This window comes from Vicia villosa, unplaced genomic scaffold (genome assembly GCF_029867415.1).
Source record: "Vicia villosa cultivar HV-30 ecotype Madison, WI unplaced genomic scaffold, Vvil1.0 ctg.002202F_1_1, whole genome shotgun sequence".
In the NCBI taxonomy this organism is placed as follows: Eukaryota; Viridiplantae; Streptophyta; class Magnoliopsida; order Fabales; family Fabaceae; genus Vicia; species Vicia villosa.
The window spans coordinates 364,323-373,749 of NW_026705864.1; positions in this window are offsets into that span (position 1 = coordinate 364,323).

The following is a 9,427-nucleotide window of genomic DNA, read 5'->3' on the forward strand; positions in this document are numbered from 1 at the left end:
TGTTAGATTATTTCTTTGCTAAACCCCGCAGGTGGATCAGATACGCACACGTTCATTACGGTCTACCATGCACCCTCGTCTTTCAGCGCTGGATCCCTACATGAGCAGATCTGAAGGCATGGACGACGCTTACCCATGATACACCATCAAGCTTGCATCACACTGAATCATAAGCTAAGATTTGCAATTTCTTTTCTTTTTAATTACATGAACTTGTTCTTATTTTATTTTATATGTATTACTTGTTATATAGTTTTGACTAATATTTATTTTATTTATTATCTTTTTTTATTTATATTTAAATCTTTAAAAATCATAATTATTTTTTTAAAATTCCAAAAATTTCATAAAAATTATTTTTACTACCGATTTAATTGTCTTATACCAATTTAATTAATTAGGTCGCAAGACCAATAATTAATTAAATCATTTGCATTTTCTTATTTAAATTCGTACCCTAATCAGGGTTTACGAAGATCATGCCCTACACTGATTTTATTTTCTTTTCTATGCATCATCAGGGTTAGCAACAGGATTCTCCCGAAGGCGCGCCTTCCACAAACTTCAAAGTTAAGTAATTTAATTTCATTTAATTTAAATTATATCTAAATTATTTTGATATTAGGGTTTGCCTTGCATTCACCCCTCTCTTTCTGCCTTGTCTTTTCAAGGTTACTTCCGAGGTTTCCTCCGACTCTAACCATATCAGATCAAATTCAAACCAAAGCTAAGTAGTCTCGCTTATTTAATTATTAATTGTTATTTATTTTATTTTCTGGTTAACCCTGCCAACCTTCGAATTAGCCATACACTCACCCAACTTTTATTTACCATCTTCTTCAGGGTTGACGATTGCCAAAGCTACGTTATTGGTAACCCTGAACCCTATTTTTTTTATGCCTTTTATTACTTGTATCAAACCCTATTGGGATCCGCTGGTTTCATTTTCCCCTTCCCTATATTGCTATTGTTACTACTTTATGTTAAACTGCGTGGTTAGTAATTTAGGGAGTGCAAATTTAAACTGGATTAGAATCACTTAATTAACAGATAAGTTTTCTGAATATTGACCACGTGATTGTTGCACACACGCACTCTTTTGGGGTAACCTCTCTGTTGCCTTGTTGCCTGTTGCCTTGTTGCCTGTTGCCTTTGTGTTTTTTGCAGAACAAGCCATGTCCCTCGAATACGAGGATACCTCAGTCATGCTGCCTCGATAAATAAAGGTCATGCGACCCTAATGATGCTGCCTTCGGTACACTACATGACCTCGACCCTCGGAAGTTGCCTACGGAAAAGGCTGAGGTATCCTCCGGTTGCCTACGAATAAGGCTTGTTCTAGTCTTTCCCTTAGACTACCTGCCCCCTATGGCATGGGTCAGTCTTTGACGAACGACAACGCGATGACCCTTCAATCTCCAAATGAAAGGCTTCCTGCCCCTTATGGCAAGGATAGACCCTTTCACCCTGAAAGGCTAAAAGAGACCTATCATCTAAGTTTAAGGTAATAGCTTTAATTGCCTTGCTCTGGCTAAAACTGTTTTTTTTCATATTCTTTCTCATAAACCTTCAAAAGGGCAACGCTTATTCACAAGCTAAAGTCCCTATCTCTTTCATCTACATTTTCTAAACAAACGAGCAAGCAAAGCAATTAAGAGCCCATGGAAAACCATGGATGCAAAGGGTGCCTTACACCTTCCCTTTGCATAAATTACCCCCCGAACTTAGATTTCTTAAAAGATTTTTTTCTGTTTCTTTTTGCCTTTCCGAATATTGTTTGGATAAAATAAAAGTCGGTGGCGACTCTTGCTTACCGCGACATTCCGATCGATAAAAAGTCAGTTCACCGTATTACATACACATCAACATGTTAAATGCCACCTGTATAAAAAAATAATAGCACAACTAACAGAAGCAAACGGAAGGATAAACGTGGTACGTTTTTAATAGATAAGGGAGTTATTTGAACTTTTTAAAAATTATGGGACGAAATTGGACCCCAAGTAAAAGTTAGAGGACGAAAAAGGGTATTTTGCCAAAAAAAAAACCTTTTTGTTTTGAGCAAGCAAATTAAAAGTAATCTACTTTAAGTTTGGTCTTTTTCTATGCTTTTTACTCTCCTAAGAGAGATAGAACTATCCTTACCATTCGGGGTAAGTAGTCCCATTGATTGAATGTGCGGGACATCGAAGGGTCATCTATGGTCATATAGGCAACAAATAAAGGTACCTTAGCATTTTAGCGGGACTACCATCATTTTTCGAGGGACAAGATCATTTACCGAAGGCAACCTTGAGGGACATCGAGGGACTATGATCTTTTATGATGATTTTACTCGAGGGTCATCGTTTTGCTAAAGTACCTCTACGTTCGTGGTACTTGACCATTATTTTTGAAAGTCAACCAAAGAGGGGATACCTTAGAGGTGAGTGCGTGCAAGTGTGTTGTATTCAGTTATTTTTATCTATCTTGGAATTAGGGGTGATCTAACGATTGATTTTTATCTTCCCATACAATCCTAAGCATACATCTAACAGTATATAGTGCAGAAAGTAAAAAGCAGAAAATAAATCCTAACTATTACAAGGCTTCGGGGTTAGGGGTTACAAATTGACAAACGGGGATAAAAATAATGTTACAAAAACGAATGGAAATAAATATGTGCAAAATTAATTAACGCTTGCAAATGTCCACAAAGAAAATCCAATGTCCTCAAAGATAGTACCTCAAAATCAAAACAAAATTGTTAGTAATGACATATGAACAAAATGCCAAAATTATGGACAATTATTGATAAAAATTAACTAAAGAAAAATTATAGTTAACACATAAAAATTCTAAAAGAGACATTTAAACAATATTTTTATATTTTTTAATATTAAGATAAATTAACTAATCTAATATTTTTGATATAATTTTTTATGTTTTGAAACAAGAAACTAACAAATATTTAAGATAAAACAACTAAAACACAATGAGCTAAAAAAGAAAGAAACATGGGGTTTGAATCAAGGGGAAATTATACCCACTTCCCCTAAAGTTATGTTAAATATCAAATACCTCCCCTCTAGTTACCCTTTGATCAAAAATCTACCTTATACTTAAACTCAGTTAGACATCCGTTAAGTTTATAAGCATAGGAACTTCAAAATATCTCTTTTATCGCAAAAACGCTCGCAGCTCTCACTCCGTCTCTTCTTGCATTTGATCTAATTCTTCAGCTCCACTTTCATCATTTCTTTTACAGGTGTGTTTCAAGAAACCTATTGTTTATCCCTTTTATTTTGCTAATGGCCATGTTCTCACTAGTTTTCTTCTACATTTGTAATAGGGGTCACAACATTCTTGTTGTTAATTTTCACTCTGCCTCAATCATTTACCGCTCTAGGTATGTCTCAATCTGGTTGCTTTCTTCAGTCTTTATTGTTCAAGTTGTTTCTTTTTCATATTTTTGCTACTGTTACTCATTTTTTTGTGTCTTTTGTATGGACGAGTCAAGAATGGATAGGCATAGGTATGATAAACCTAACGAAGGACGTGTGCACTTATTGGTGCATTCTCTTGGAGAAGAAATTACACCATTGTTCAATGTTGATCCTGATCGTTATTCATATTTTGATTTGGTTGATGACATTTATGGCTTAGATATTGCTGGTGGGTGCAAGGAGGGAGGTTTTTCTCCAATTCTTTCCTTTTATCATTCTGGTAGCCAGTTGAATAATCCCATTAAAACTGATTCAGATGTTCTTGACATGTTCAATTTAAATAAAATGTGTAGTTGTATCCATGTGTATGCTACAAAACTAAACAGGGAGGAAAGTGAAATCATTGGACAAGTTCCTGGTGCAATAATTAGTAAGTATGACCAGGAATGGAAAATGAGTAATGAAATTGAGGAAAATGAATGTGAAGAAATTGGTTTAGACAGTAGTTATATGCATGAGGAAGAAAGGAAAAATGTGACAGGTAATGATGATTTAAGTGATTATGAAGAACAACATGATATTATTGCTCCTGAAAATTCTGATGAGGATAAAGTACAAATTTATTTTGATAGAGGTATGAAAGGAGAAATATTTTCTCATGAATCTGATGGGAAAGTGAAATTGGATGTCGGGTTGTTATTTCCAGATGTTAATGATTTTAGAGCAGCTCTTAGAGATTTTGTTATACAAGAAGGGTTTGAGATTAAGAGGATCAAAAATGAAAAGGCTAGAGTAACTGCTACATGTGCTGCAAGTAATTGTTCTTGGCGCATTCATGCTTCTCCTACTCCAGACGGTAAGACGTATAAGATTAAGAAATTTAAACCTTTGCACTCCTGTATAAGAACCTCAAAGAATTCAAATGCAACATCTAATTGGATTGCAACAAAGCTAGAAAGTAAGTTAAAGGCGGACCCAAGTATGAGTTATGCAAGTATGAGACAAGAATTGTTGGATAAATATGGCATAGAACCAAGTAATGCAATTCAACTTTATCGTGCCAGAAAAATGGCAAAAAGAGACACCAAAGAGGCTCATGCACTTTCCTACAATCATCTACCAGTTTGGGCTAACCTTGCTTTGGAAACAAACTTTGGATCTATAATAAAGCTAGAGTTGGAACCTAAAATCAACAAAAATCCCGAGTTTAAAAGGTTCTTTGTTTGTCTAAATGCCATGAAAAATGGATTTGTGAGGGGTTGTAGGCCTTGGTTTGGCATTGATGGGTGTCATTTAAAAGGCCCATATGGAGGAGTATTATTGTCAGCTGTGGCAGTAGATGGAAACAAAGGCATATTTCCAATTGCATATGCTATTGTTGAAGTTGAGTGTAAGGATTCATGGCTGTTTTTCCTATCCTTATTGAGCGATGCATTGAGCTCAGTCCATGAATGGAAAAATAGGAAAGTGACAATCATGTCAGATATGCAAAAGGTTAGAAAAAAATTTAAGTTTCTTTTTATGTTTGTTATATATTCATTTAAGCTTTTATTTCATTTTTGGTTGTTTATTTTGATTTTTCTATGAAACAGGGGTTGCAAAATGCAGTTGTGGAAACATTTCCATATGCCAAACACCGGTAACAAACTATAGTAATTACCTACGTATTCTTTATTAACCGTTCTCAAATTTAATAATTAAATTTTCATCATTTATAGGTATTGTTGTAATCATATGTTGAACAATTTCAAACTAAAGTTTAGGACGCTTCTTCTTAGTACACAATTCTGGATAGCTGCAATGGCATACAATGAGTTTATGTTTGACAGAGCAATGGATAAAATTAGAAAAATTAATAATGAGGCTGCAAATTGGTTATTAGACACAGAAAGACCGAAAAGCATGTGGGCAAGACACACTATTGACTCTGAATGTAAGTCAGATCATGTAACAAACAATGTTACCGAGTCTTTTAATAGTTGGTTGGGAGATGATAGAAAGAAAACTGTTTTGTCAATGGTGGAGTCAATCACTTGTAGGTTGATGGGAAGATTTCAAAAAAGATATGAAGAAGGGTGTGGGTTTGATAACATTATCACACCTAAAATTAGAAAGGTGCTTGACAGTACAGTGCAAGATGGAAGGTTATGTGGAGTAACATATGCAGGTGCTGATGAGTATGGGGCTAGAGATGGGTTTACGCAGTGAACTTGAGGACCAAAACATGTGGATGTGATTATTGGAGGGTATCTGGTTTACCATGCAAGCATGCATGTGCATGCATTTCATACAAAAGAGCCAATGTAGAGATATTTTGTGACACATCTTATACTACAAAAGCATATTGTCTATGTTATACTAATATTATCCATCCCACGCCTGAGTAAGATACCAAAAATAGAGGTTGTTATGGACAAATTGATCCTCCAATATTGAGAAGGCTACCTGGTCGACCAAGAGTTAACAGAAAGAGAAGTGTGATTGAAGGTTCAAGTGGTCAACATGATGCAAGAAGGTCAAGCACAGTTAGATGTGGAAATTGCAGGGAGTTTGGCCACAATATATTAGGATGTCAAAGAGATAAAACTAAAAATCAGGTATTGGTATATTTTAATTATTTTCATACATATTAACTGCATTAATACTGATGTTTTTACTTTTTATTATAATTGTAGAAAAAGCTACAAATGAGACGTAAAGAACTTCGAAAAAATTGTGATGCAAATGCAACTTGTTCTCAGAACATAGATGTTCGTGTTATAACTTCAGACCAAGATACAAGTGATTTAAATGGTATCTCAAGACAATTTGAAATGTGTAGTCAAGTCACTCATGAAACTATTCATTGACATTTTCAATGAAGATAAAGATATTATGAGACAGGAAGTTTATTTGATGTACAGTATGAAGGGGAAGTATATACTGCCTGAGATATTAATTCATAGAGGAATTGATTTACTAGTATATATACTTGTACATGTTTTACTGGTTTTTATGCATTTTCTGGTTCATGTATAATAGGCTTACTAATATTAAGAGACTTGAGAACTATAATTTATTGTTCATGTATAATATTATGAAGGGTGAAGTACACTGTTTGAGATGTTAATTCACAAAAGGATAGATTTACTAGCTTTTACACTTATACATGTTAGTGTTCACTGGTTTTTTTTTTACAATGTATACACTTTTAATTTTTAATTTTCAATCACATTTGAAATAGCAACATACTATTTTTAAGGACCTAACTTTTAGACTTGTATTTCCATTTGCTGTAAGCTCTTTGTTGCTACCACCAAGAACTTTATTCTCAACTTATAACCCACAACTTTTATTTGATTGAACATAAAATTTCAATAAGAGTAAGATGCCAATCTACAATTACTAGTTACTAGTTTATGATGGCCAAGAAAAATAGTCAATCAACAAAATTACAACAACAAAAATTTAGTTTCCTTTTTTTATTCAACAAACAGTAAAATAGCATCTTGATCCTTGAACACTTGTAAATCAATAATATATACAAATTGAAAGGGAGACCCTTCACTAAGTTGCTTTTTGATAAAAGAAAACCAAAACTGTGAAAACTATAATATGCATATTACTCTAATTTGTTTTACTATTTGATTTGTCTTTGTCTTCATCTTCGCATAAACAACATGATTCTGCCTCAAATTTGAAGTTACAAGTCAGAACCTAGACAATTATCACAATAAAGCTTTACTCATTTTGCTTAGAATATGGGACACATAATTTTCCAAGTTACAATAGTATTATGGCTTAGTTTCTCCATGCATAAAACCAAGAGAAAAATAATGCCAAATTTTTAACATGAAGAGAACAATTGTAGCAGCTAACAACAATACATGACACGTTTGAGCCAAAACTTAATTGGGGTATTGGGTGAGACAAATCAACAAACAGCTTGTAACCAATATTATACATAATTTTAGAGATGAACACTAACTTTCATGTTTCCTTTAACACTGACTCGTGTCTATAGAGGGCGATGAAAGAATTTAAAATGCCAACAATCACCATTTATCATCGACACGTAAGGCTTTACTTCAGTTAAGGATTGAAAAGAAAAAAAAGTCAAAACTAAGAGAAAGAAAGTAAGAAGTGAGAGCAACATGTCACAATTTTGTCTAAAAACGAACGTGTGACTTCTATTTTGAGAGTAGTAGCATCATGAGTGGTAATGAATACAGTGCAGCAGTAATTTTGTTGTCAACAACAATCAACAAACGGTGTTAACGGTGGAGGGGAAGTCACTATCATAAGAGAAATAAATAAGGGTAGTTATTGATCAATGAGAAACTTTAAGGGAGGTATTTGATATTTAATATATTTTTAGGGGTGGTGGGTGTAATTTTCCCTTAAAACAAATAAAAAGATTTAAACCTAAAAAGAAAAAAAAAAGTGGCGAGAGAAAGAAAACATAAAGACTGAGTTATATATGTATCTCTATCCTAATATTCCTCTCATCCCATTTTTATTTATAAAATAAGATATTTGACTTTTTTAAATTGAGAATCCACCAATGCAAAAGAGACATATAGCTTGCAATTAGGAACAAAATTAAACCCCATAAATATCCATCGGTAAACAAACGAGATTCACACACTACTTTATATGCATTTTCTCCTTCTCTCAATCTATTTCCCAGTCTCAAAGCAAACAACAACCATGGCTATTTGTTTTCATTTTTATGAAAGCATATGAACATAAAGACAAATGGTAAGTCATGCAAAATCAAAATATACCGATCATAAACAGAGTCAGGTGTTCTAGTTTTATATGATGTTATTGTTTTGTTGGAATTATATTTAGATGGAGATAGTAAAAGTGTGGTGTTTAGAAGTTAGTGTGAGGGAGATTGATGATATGATAATATTAGGATGTGTGTATTTTTTGTGAGAGAGTATATGTAATGAAAAATGGATTATGTACGTGAATAGTGTGTAAGCAAAATAAAAAAAATGTTAGTCTGTATAGTCCCCCCGTTCAGTGTTTCTTCAACTCCTTCTTATAGTCTTAAAACTCAGTCACAAATGGAATTGAACAAACCAATTTAGTGACATCAAGAACCTTGTCTCCATGATTAATTCCATTCAATATTTCGATGATTCTTGTCATTCACTTGTCTTGTATTGTTTAGAAACTTTGATGATTTGATTCTTCCTTCTTTTTGGTTTTATGACAATAATAACTCTTGATATTCCTAATGACTAAACATTAACTATAATGAAAAAAAACAAAAACACAGTATAATAATAATAATAATAATACGAATCTAAAGACACTATAGAAAGAAATGTAAATCTAATCTAAGTAAAAAATGGCAATAATAACTATAAAAATAAGAATTAAAAATATTATTAAACTAATAGAAAAACATAATTAAAAGATAAAAAGGCAAGAAAAGCTAATCTATTTATTTTTTATGATTTTTTTTATTATTTTATGAATAAAAATGAAAAAATTGAAAAATTAATTTAAAAAAAGCTTAAATAATAAATACGAAAAATTAAAAATTAGAATAATAAAAAAAGTCCCTTTTTTGTGATTTTTGAATATAAAATGAAAATAAAATTAAAACTAAAGTTAGAAGCAAATAAAAAAAATATATTATAAGTGAGGTTCAAACTCGGGACCCTATACTTGCAAACCTTACTTCCTTACCAATTGTGCTATATTATTTGTTCAAAATTAAAAGTCAATTGAAAGTGTATGAAGCACCGGCTAACATTTTGCTATTTATTAAAATATAAATAATATAAGAGTAAATTATTATATTTTAAAATAGACTTTAAATCGAATATTTATAAAATTCAGGATGTCAATATAAATGAACCCAAGATTTTATAAAAATCCAATTTTGAAATAGTTTTGAATTTTTGAAAAGTGTGGACAAATTTTGGGGTACATTAGGGTTTGTGTTTGTGTATAATGCAAACCTAGAAACCCCAAATCACACAATGAGGAGTGATTTCATTCGT